We start from the raw sequence: 9,237 nt of genomic DNA on the forward strand, positions 1-9,237 counted from the left end.
CTCCAGGATGACCCCACGTTTAAATTATTGAAATCTTTGCCTGTACCTAACAGGTTAATGATGGACTACCCTTCAACCAAATTAACAATTCCCCTTCTTACAAAAGCCTACTTAGGGGCTGCTTATTTAATATTTAAAAATAGAGGGGCATATTACCAAGCAATAGCGATAATTATCGCTATTGCTTGGTTAGAGACAAAAATTTACCGCAGCGCTGCGGCGATTTTTACCGCAAACAAACCTTGGTATTACCAAGGTTTAACGCAAATGCGGTAAAAATCGCCGCAAAGCATGAATATCGCTGAAAAGTCAGCGATATTCATGCATTAGCGAGCTAATGCTCTTAGCCATGTTATCCACCTCCCATTGGATAACATGGCTAAGAACTGCTCAGGGCAGGTGTTAGCTTTTGGAGATATTCCCGCTTAGCGCGAATATCTCCAAAAGTTGGTAATAGGAGATAGCGATGTTAGCGACTGTTTTCAGTCGCTAACATCTTGGCACGCCCACTTTGCATCTCATTAGTGATAAATATCACTGACATGCAAAGTGGGGCCCAAGATGGTCGCTATCTCCTACTAGCTGTCGCTAACTGGTGTTAGCGGCAGCTAGGTGATAGGGAGATAAAATTATCTCCGCTTTCTTGGCTTTTAAAGCCAAAAAAGCGGAGATAAACCCCCTTGATAATATGCCCCAGAGTCCTTTTCCATCAAAAGGGCTATTTTGTAAGGTTTGCCTTCAGATTGATAAGATGCAGTAGTCAGCCTACTCAGGTAGCCCTGAAGTCATGTTTTTGTTAGTCTAGTGGAAGGCACAACATATGCTGCAGTCCTCTTGTGACATTTAACTGCCCATGCCGTTTGGTGTATGTCCTGCACCATATACTGCGGTGTTACTGAGGGTTAAATATTCCACTTGGGGATTTGCCAATTGTACATGGTATTAAGGGTCAGAACACGTACTCTGAGGGCTGGACAACAGTGGCACAGTGTGAAGAGTTTAAAAACTAGCAATACACGTCAGCAAAAAATGGGAGCGGAGATGCTAAAAGAGGGATTTTCCCAGAGTGTCCAATCAAATGGGATTGTTGTCAGAGTCACTCATATGCAAAACAATCCTGGTGTCTACTGTGCGAAAACTGTGAAATATAATGAGAGTTGTCAAGCAAAATGAGAGCTGGCTGTGATCAAGCCTATTAACTATGCATGCTGTGAGTGGTGTTACTGTACGCCAGATGCGGTTCTGTTATACCTGCAAATAAAGTAAAAATGCAATAAAGTTATTTGAAAAACAAACTGTAAACACAAAAACGATGCATGCTGTTAGATTTGGTGACTTTGCTCCAACTAATAGTGAGCATGTGTTAGGCTGCTGGGAAGTGAACTTGGGAGCTTCAATAGTAAGTAGAAAGTCACTTCTTGTGAACATATGCCAGGACATATGTAACGGAATCGTAAACAAAACGTTTATCCTTAAGCTTACTTTCCGTGTACTGCAGTGAATAAAGGTGAGAATGCTAGCAGTACTCATGGAAAATGTTTGAAATTTCAGTTTTATAAAACAAAAACACACTTTCACATCAGAAAATCAGCAGCACCAGTGCAATTATTTTTTTCTCCTTTGGACACCATGGGGCAGATTTACTAATATCTGGCAAAGTGCAATGCAGCAATACATCCTGCTGCACTGTATCAAATGGAGAGGGCAGGAATGATCCCTGGGTACCAAGATATGGTGCATTCCTACTCTCCATCAGGAATGGGGCCCTTGTGGCTGCCAAGCGCCAACATAGGCGCCCTTGCACTATGGGGTAAGGGTGCCTGTGTAACAGGCTGGGCTGTTGTTTTGCAGGAAGGGATACCCTCCCACACAAAAACAATCCTCTGGGGCTCTCTCATCTTTCTATGTGTCCTGCACAATACAGTACACATACAAAGAGGAAAAAACGAGGAGAAAAAAACATATTTCTCCTCATTACACCTTCCCAGCTTTACTAGTATTAGTAAATCTGGGAATGTGCCAAAATCCATGGGTGGATGCATGGGAACATTAATGGTCCACTCATGGAACGTCTTCCCAGGACAGAGTTACGTAAAACAAAGACTCTGAGGGGCATATTAACAAGGTACAGGGAAAATTAAAGCTAAGGGTGCTTAGCGTGAATTTTTTTAACTCCCGCTACCGCTAGATAATATCGCCTGGTTATCACGTTATTAACAATGCTAACAGCCTAGGCAATGAAAATCCAGCGATAGCTGCATTTTGGGAGGGTATCGCTGGTAATGCAGTGATAAAACTACAAGGATAGGGATATCTTTGTTGGTAGCCCATGGTGGATTTAGCCATGTAATCCACCTCCCATTGGATTACATGGCTAAATCTGAAAATTAGCAGACGTAAAAAAGCAGCCTTAACCGTGGTTAGTGCTGCTTTTTTTGTCTCTAACAGGGTTAGCGTGAAGCTTGATAACAGGAGAAATTATTATTTTGCTCTGGAATGCCCACTTTGCATCCCATTAGAGATACAAAGGGAAGCATAGTGAAAAAGGGTGCTAACATGCGATTTTGCAAGTTAGCACCCTGTTGTTGATAGGGCGATATTTTTATCTCCACTTCTTTAGCTTATAAAGCCAAAAAAGCGGAGTTAAAACCCTTGTTAATATGCCCCTGAGTTACTCCAGATTTACCACACACAGAGGCACATAAAGTGGCTCTGTGTGGCCGAGTAAATCTCACTTAAGGCAGTTTGTTGCCCTTGCATTACCTTGTGTGACACAAAGGCAATGCAAGCCCTTCATAAATCTGTCCCCGTATTACTACATGGAGGAACACATCGCCATGCACCACCATATTTTTTGGGAGTATTTCTTTTCTCTTCCCTTCCTGGAAAAGGATGCACGCATGCCCTTGCCACGTGTAAATCATCAACAGCTTCCTGGATGGAAATGGGTTGGAAATTCGTTTGTAAAACCCACAGAAAGTTTCAGAGCATTCTCATCCTGAAATATCTACTTCACACCCATTGAAATATATTTATTCAAACAGAAACATTTGTACGAGTGAATATTGCAATAAGTGTAAAACTAAAGTTCCTGAATTGTAAAGAGGTTTTGCACTCATAAACAAAACTTTTTGCATAGATACACTTGCAAACAACTTTGTGACCCATGTGCAGCCACTCCTGGACGTTCCCTTTACATATCCTTGTTATTCAAATTGTTGGTTAATGGAAACGAAATAACTCATTGCAGATTCCAGATTGAAAGCTAACGACAAAGACCATGGTACCCCTTATATATTGAGCGAGCTACCTAAAAGCATGCTCATTTCCATATCCTTGATTTCAAACTAAAACCACATTGACATTGTACTAGATTGTAAAACTGAAAGACATGCAACAAATTTGATTTCTTTTACTTTGGTAGACTAGCATGTTGATATCTTCTTTTAGTGTTCCAGCTTCCGCATTGACATTGTAGCTATTTATGATCTCCTCACACATTCTCTTGAATTCTTTTAGCCTCTCCAGCTAGCTGCACCTGCTTTTCTTAAGAGCCAACATTTACTTCCATGTGATAAAACACTGTATTAGGAGCTGTGCTTTAAGAAGCGTGTTGTCATTAGACAGCCACAATGATATGGATCACCAAACTATCTCAATAACTATCCGAATGAAAGTGATCATTCCCCATCCCCTGGGATTCCAACGAGACAAACAGCAAGACGCCTACATCATAGGCAAGACACAGCTACACCGGCCAAAATCGGAAGGCGGCAGGAACGGGCCGACATAATTGGACGCAACAGAGAAGACCCAGAAGTGTCAAAAAACAACATAGCTGAGACTGCAAGAACCAAAAACAAGGTCGGCAAGATGGCACCGAAGAGAGTGGAACCCTCACAATAACGGAAAACACAAACAAAGGGACTGCAGAAGAGCTGAAATCCACCAGGGAGGTCAGTAAACAACAAGCTGCTGCGCTACCTACTCTCCCACCTACCGACAATCGCATTAATCCACCGGAGCCTCCCGAGTGATAGTGAAACCAAGTAGCCTCCTGGGCGCCACCATCTTGAGAGGGACAAGACGGGTGAGGCCTACAGCGCGCGAAGAAGGGAAAAAAGCCACCAGCGAAGGTGCGGTCTACCAGCCCTTCAGGAGAGCAACGGCGGCAGTCGAGCAGGGACGGCTAGGCCCCCTGAGGGAACCTCCGAGTGAACAGCGGAAGAAGAGCTGATTGCACCGAAAGCACCGAAACCGCGGCCATTTCACGAAGGATGGTGCAAGTAGCTGAAACCCACGTGATCACCTCAGAGAGATCACTACATCCCCCACGCAGGGCGGAGAGTATAGCAAACGAAGGAGGCCATCTCTTGAGAGACGCGATCGAACCACGGAGGAAGGCAAAAATAGGCTTGGTAACCAAGACATCAATCTCTCTGTCATCAAGTGCAGAAGCCACCTGAGACACCACCCGCCACACCTCAATGCAAAACACAGGGGAAAGAAAAAGAAAAACAATAATAACAAAAAGGATACAACAATAACGAAGAGCTAAGAAAAGGAGTGAGCGACAAGACGGACCAAGAGCGAGCAAACAATACAAACAAAATCCTGCGCCACCAGTACCTCCTTGCCTCTGTGCCCTGGCAGTAATCATAGGCACACACTGCCCTCCACTACCGCCAAAAGAGCAAGAGCGAAGCCGCCGCAACAGCAAGAAGTTGCCATCATAAGAAGATAACGCACGAGATGAGACCGAAAATGAAAGGAGAGCAGGGTGGGTCGTCAGCATCAATACAAGGCGGGGGTGCAACAAAGTTAGACCAGCACATTCAGGGCCGCCCAGTCCAACAACGGGAAACATAAAAACATAAACATAACATAATTAACAACAGCCCGCCCGGCATTGCCACTACCGCATCAGAACGAAAGTAAAAACCGTAACCAGGAAACCAAGCAGGCAGCCATCGCGCCTCCCAGAGCGAGAGTAGAATAGAGGAGCTCCAGCCAAGAAATACGAACATCCCTGCTTTGGAAAGCAGAAAGAAAGAGAACAAACAGACAACAGTTGACGCTCCAAAGAAGAAGCCAAGACTCTCACCTTAAAACACAAATAAAATAACAGTAAGAGAACAGCAGTCACCATCACAACGGCGAAAAGGCAATCGAAAGACAAGGAGCCCAAAATGCCCAGTAGAGCTCCAAGAGCATCAGGGGCAGCAAGTGGCAGCAAAAAGGAAAGCCAAACTCAACGTCAAACGAGGAGGGTGCAATCCACAAAAAAAGGAAACTACCTTATTGACCCCCCCGTGCAACAGCAGGAGATTTGAACTCATACAGAACAAAAGAGGAATAGGTAAAATGGCAGGAAGCGATAGAAAGGTGACACAACTACCAAAAAAGTCGAAATCTGAAGGCATTCCAAACTCTCCCTTCAAACAGAAATCGGACATAAGTAGCACGCTAGAAAGCATACTCAAAAAATTAGCCGAAGTGCACGACTTGGCCAAATCAACGAAAAAAACTACTGACACCATACAACTCGAACTAGCAGCATGCAGAGCTGACATCCACGCAGCTAACAATAGATTATCGTCGGTGGAGCAAAGAGTGAGCGACATAGAAGACAATGCACAGCTCACGAGCAAGGCAATGGGAAATATTGCTAGATCTACAACAGACCTGCACAAGCAAGCTGCAGAGTTCGAAGACCGACAAAGAAAGGGGAGCATAAGAAAACTGGACATACCAGAAGGAGAAGAGGGCAAAGCAGGATCTTGTGTGGCTATGATACAAGACCTCATACCAAAACTCACAAATCTCAAATTCGATAACCCATTTGAGCTAGACAAAGCCTACAGAGTACCAGCGTACAAACAAAGCAACAGACAGGCACCAAGACCAATAATATGCAAACCATTGCACTCGCATCAAACAGAAGCCATCTTCGAAGTAGCGAGGAAAAACTCGAACCTGCAATGGAATGGCAACAAGATCATCCTCACGCAGGACTACTCGAAAACAACAGCAGACATCAGGAAGGGCTTCCTGACGCAAAGAGACAAACTAAGGAAAAAAAACATAATTTACTCTTTCGTTGGCCCAACGAGGTTTAGAGTAAACAACAAAAAAAAATCTTCGATGACCCTGCAGACCTATCGCGATACTTGGCAACAACCGAGCCGCAAGAATTGGAAATGACGACCACAACATCAAAAAGAAGAGCGTCACAGGACAATGAAGCAGAATAGACTTGCAGATGACATAAAAGAAGTGGCAAAAAATAAAGGAACTAACACGGAAAGTGAGCACAATTAGCAACATATCTACCTCATATAAGGTCAACACTAAAGTACCTCAACCTGAAAGTACTGACTCGAAGCAGAGACAAAAGAGAGGCACAAAAATAAGGAAACGAAAATAGTACGTGAGCACAATTAGCAGCGTATCTACCTACCTCATATAAGGCCAACACAAGATTACCTTAAACTGGAGAACAAGCAACGAACAATAGAAAACTTGAGAACAGAACAACCACAAGTGCCAGCACAAGCCCTTGAGCAGAAAGCGACGAACTACAAAAGAACAAAGTTATCCTTTTAACGACGGGGCTATAGAGGGATCTTGTCCATCTAAAACTATATAACTTCCTACAGGGGGGTTGTATGCGCTACCTACTCTCCCACCTACCGACAATTGCATTAATCCACCGGAGTCTCCTGAGTGATAGTGAAACCAAGTAGCCTCCTGGGCGCCACCATCTTGAGAGGGGCAAGACGGGTGAGGCCTACAGCGTGCGAAGAAGGGAAAAAAGCCACCAGCGAAGGTGCGGTCTATGTAACAAGAAATATAACCAGACTATACTACGTCCTGGGGGGTGGGGGCGAAGGGGACCTTGCTGTTGCATGCTTTCAGCACAACACGTTAGCAGGGGGGGAGGGATGGGAGGAAAGGGAAGTGTAAGAAGAGGGGGGGTTTTGTTGCGTCCTGTTTGTTATATCCATCCTGTCCATCACGTTTGTCAAGTTAGTCATGTCCAGAACCTTAACGTACCCTCAGACAGAAACACGATCCATCTAGCAGCACATCAGCCACTCTCACAGGTAGACCTTACACACCCAACAACTACTACTGCACTCACAAGCTGGTAAGACCACAGCAAACACACCACCACAATGAGTAAAACAGACACACTGTAGTCTGACCTCAAGGTTATATCCTTGAATGTCAAAGGTCTGAACCACCCAGTAAAAAGGAAAAAAATATTAGACTACCTAGCAAAAATCAAAGGGGATATCATCCTCATGCACAAAACAAAACTATCATTAGAAGACGCGAATAAGAATAAAGCGAGATGGATTGGCCAGCTAGCCAGCTTTCCAGCTGTGGGGAGAAAGAGAGGAGTAATCACCATAGTTACCTCTAAGTCCAAAAGAACAATTGAAAGCGTAAAGCAAGATGATGAAGGCAGACTTCTGTGCACTCAACTCAAAAGAGGAGAAGAAACAATATCTGTAACCAACATTTATGCACCAAACACAGATGACACAACATTCTGGGAGGGGCTAACAAGGAAATTGGAAAAAAAACAAACGCACAACTTGAACATCGTAGCAGGGGATTTAAATCTAGTCCTAGACCACACCCTAGACAGACAATCAAGCTCCCAAACGAGACCCCTAGCCTCCTACAACGTCCTGAAAAATATCTGCAACAGATTTGAGCTACAAGGCCCATGGAGACTACAGCACCCAGACACCAGGGATTACACCTTCTACTCCAACCCACACAACACATATACCAGAATCGACTACATACTCATCTCAGGAACGCACACGCACCTAATAGAACACACAGATATCGCAGCAAGAACGGACTCAGACCACTATTGCATCAATCTACACCTAGCAGGCAGACACAATGACCACAATTCCCGCAGATGGCGGTTCAACAACATAGCGATTGCAAAGCAGGAGGACAAAGACACAATTGAGAGAGCAATCAAAAACTACATAAATGAGAACGACACACACCAGACACCGACCCAAAATGCCTGTGGGAGGCCCTCAAACAACCATCAGAGGGAATCTGATAGAATTCAAAGCCAGAAGAGACAGAGAAGCAAAAGCACAGCTAGACAAATTAGAAAAGGACATAAAACAACTAGAAACCCAACACATAGACAACACCTCAAACTCAGAGCTCCTTCTAGCACTTACAGGGAAGAAATACAAATTTAACAGAATCCTCAGTGAGACGGCGGGCCTGTGGATAAGAAAGTATAAACAGATCAACCTCTGCGAAGCAAACAAGGCAGGGAAAATACTAGTGAAATAACTCAAACGCAAGCAGAGACAGCACTGCATATCCACAATCACAGATCAGCACTAAAAAACACATACCTGTCACAAAGAATTCCTACACACTTTCATGGAGTTCTATAAAGACCTATACACAAAAGACGACAACATCGACAAGGCAGGCACCACAGACTACCTAAAATGTGAACCTGCTTTGGGTTGATGGTGGGGAGAGGGTACTTTACTGTGTGCCCCAGGCTTCCTTAAAGAGTATGGTCTTTAGTTGTTTCCTAAAAGGAAGCAGGGAGTGTTCCTTTCGGATAACATCGGGTAATTTATTCCAGATCTGTGGGATGATAGTGGAGAAGGCTCTACGACCAAGGGAAACCAGACGGGCACGGGGTAGACTAGGGACCTAGCCGGCTAGCCTCTGAGGATTGGAGTGCTCTGATAGAGGCATAGTTGGCTAGACTATCTTTGATGTATTTCGGTGCCTGGCCAAAGATGGCTTTGTGTACAATACAGAGGCCTTTGAATTTTATCCTTTGCCTGATCGGGAGCCAGTGAAGTTGGTGCAACAGGGGGGAGGCATGGTGCGACGTGGGACCTTGAACACTAGTCGGGCCACGTCATTCATAATGATCTGGAGTCTGGCCAGTTGGTGTTCTGGGAGTCCTAAGAAGAGCGAATTTCCGTAGTCCAACCTGGATATAATAAGTGCTACTACCACTCGTTTGAGGGTATTGAAGGTGAGCAGAGGGGCCAATTTCCGCAATTGCCTTAGTAGGTTCGAGCAGACGCCCACTATTGTTGATACTTGCAAGGCCATGGTCAGTTTATTATCAATCTTGATGCCCAAGCTTTTAACTACCGTGGCTGGCTCGGGGTAGTTGCCCAACTCTTGTTGCCAAAAAAGGCTACTCCATGGGTTGGT

This window comes from Lissotriton vulgaris, chromosome 8, assembly GCF_964263255.1.
Source record: "Lissotriton vulgaris chromosome 8, aLisVul1.2, whole genome shotgun sequence".
Classification (NCBI taxonomy): Eukaryota; Metazoa; Chordata; class Amphibia; order Caudata; family Salamandridae; genus Lissotriton; species Lissotriton vulgaris.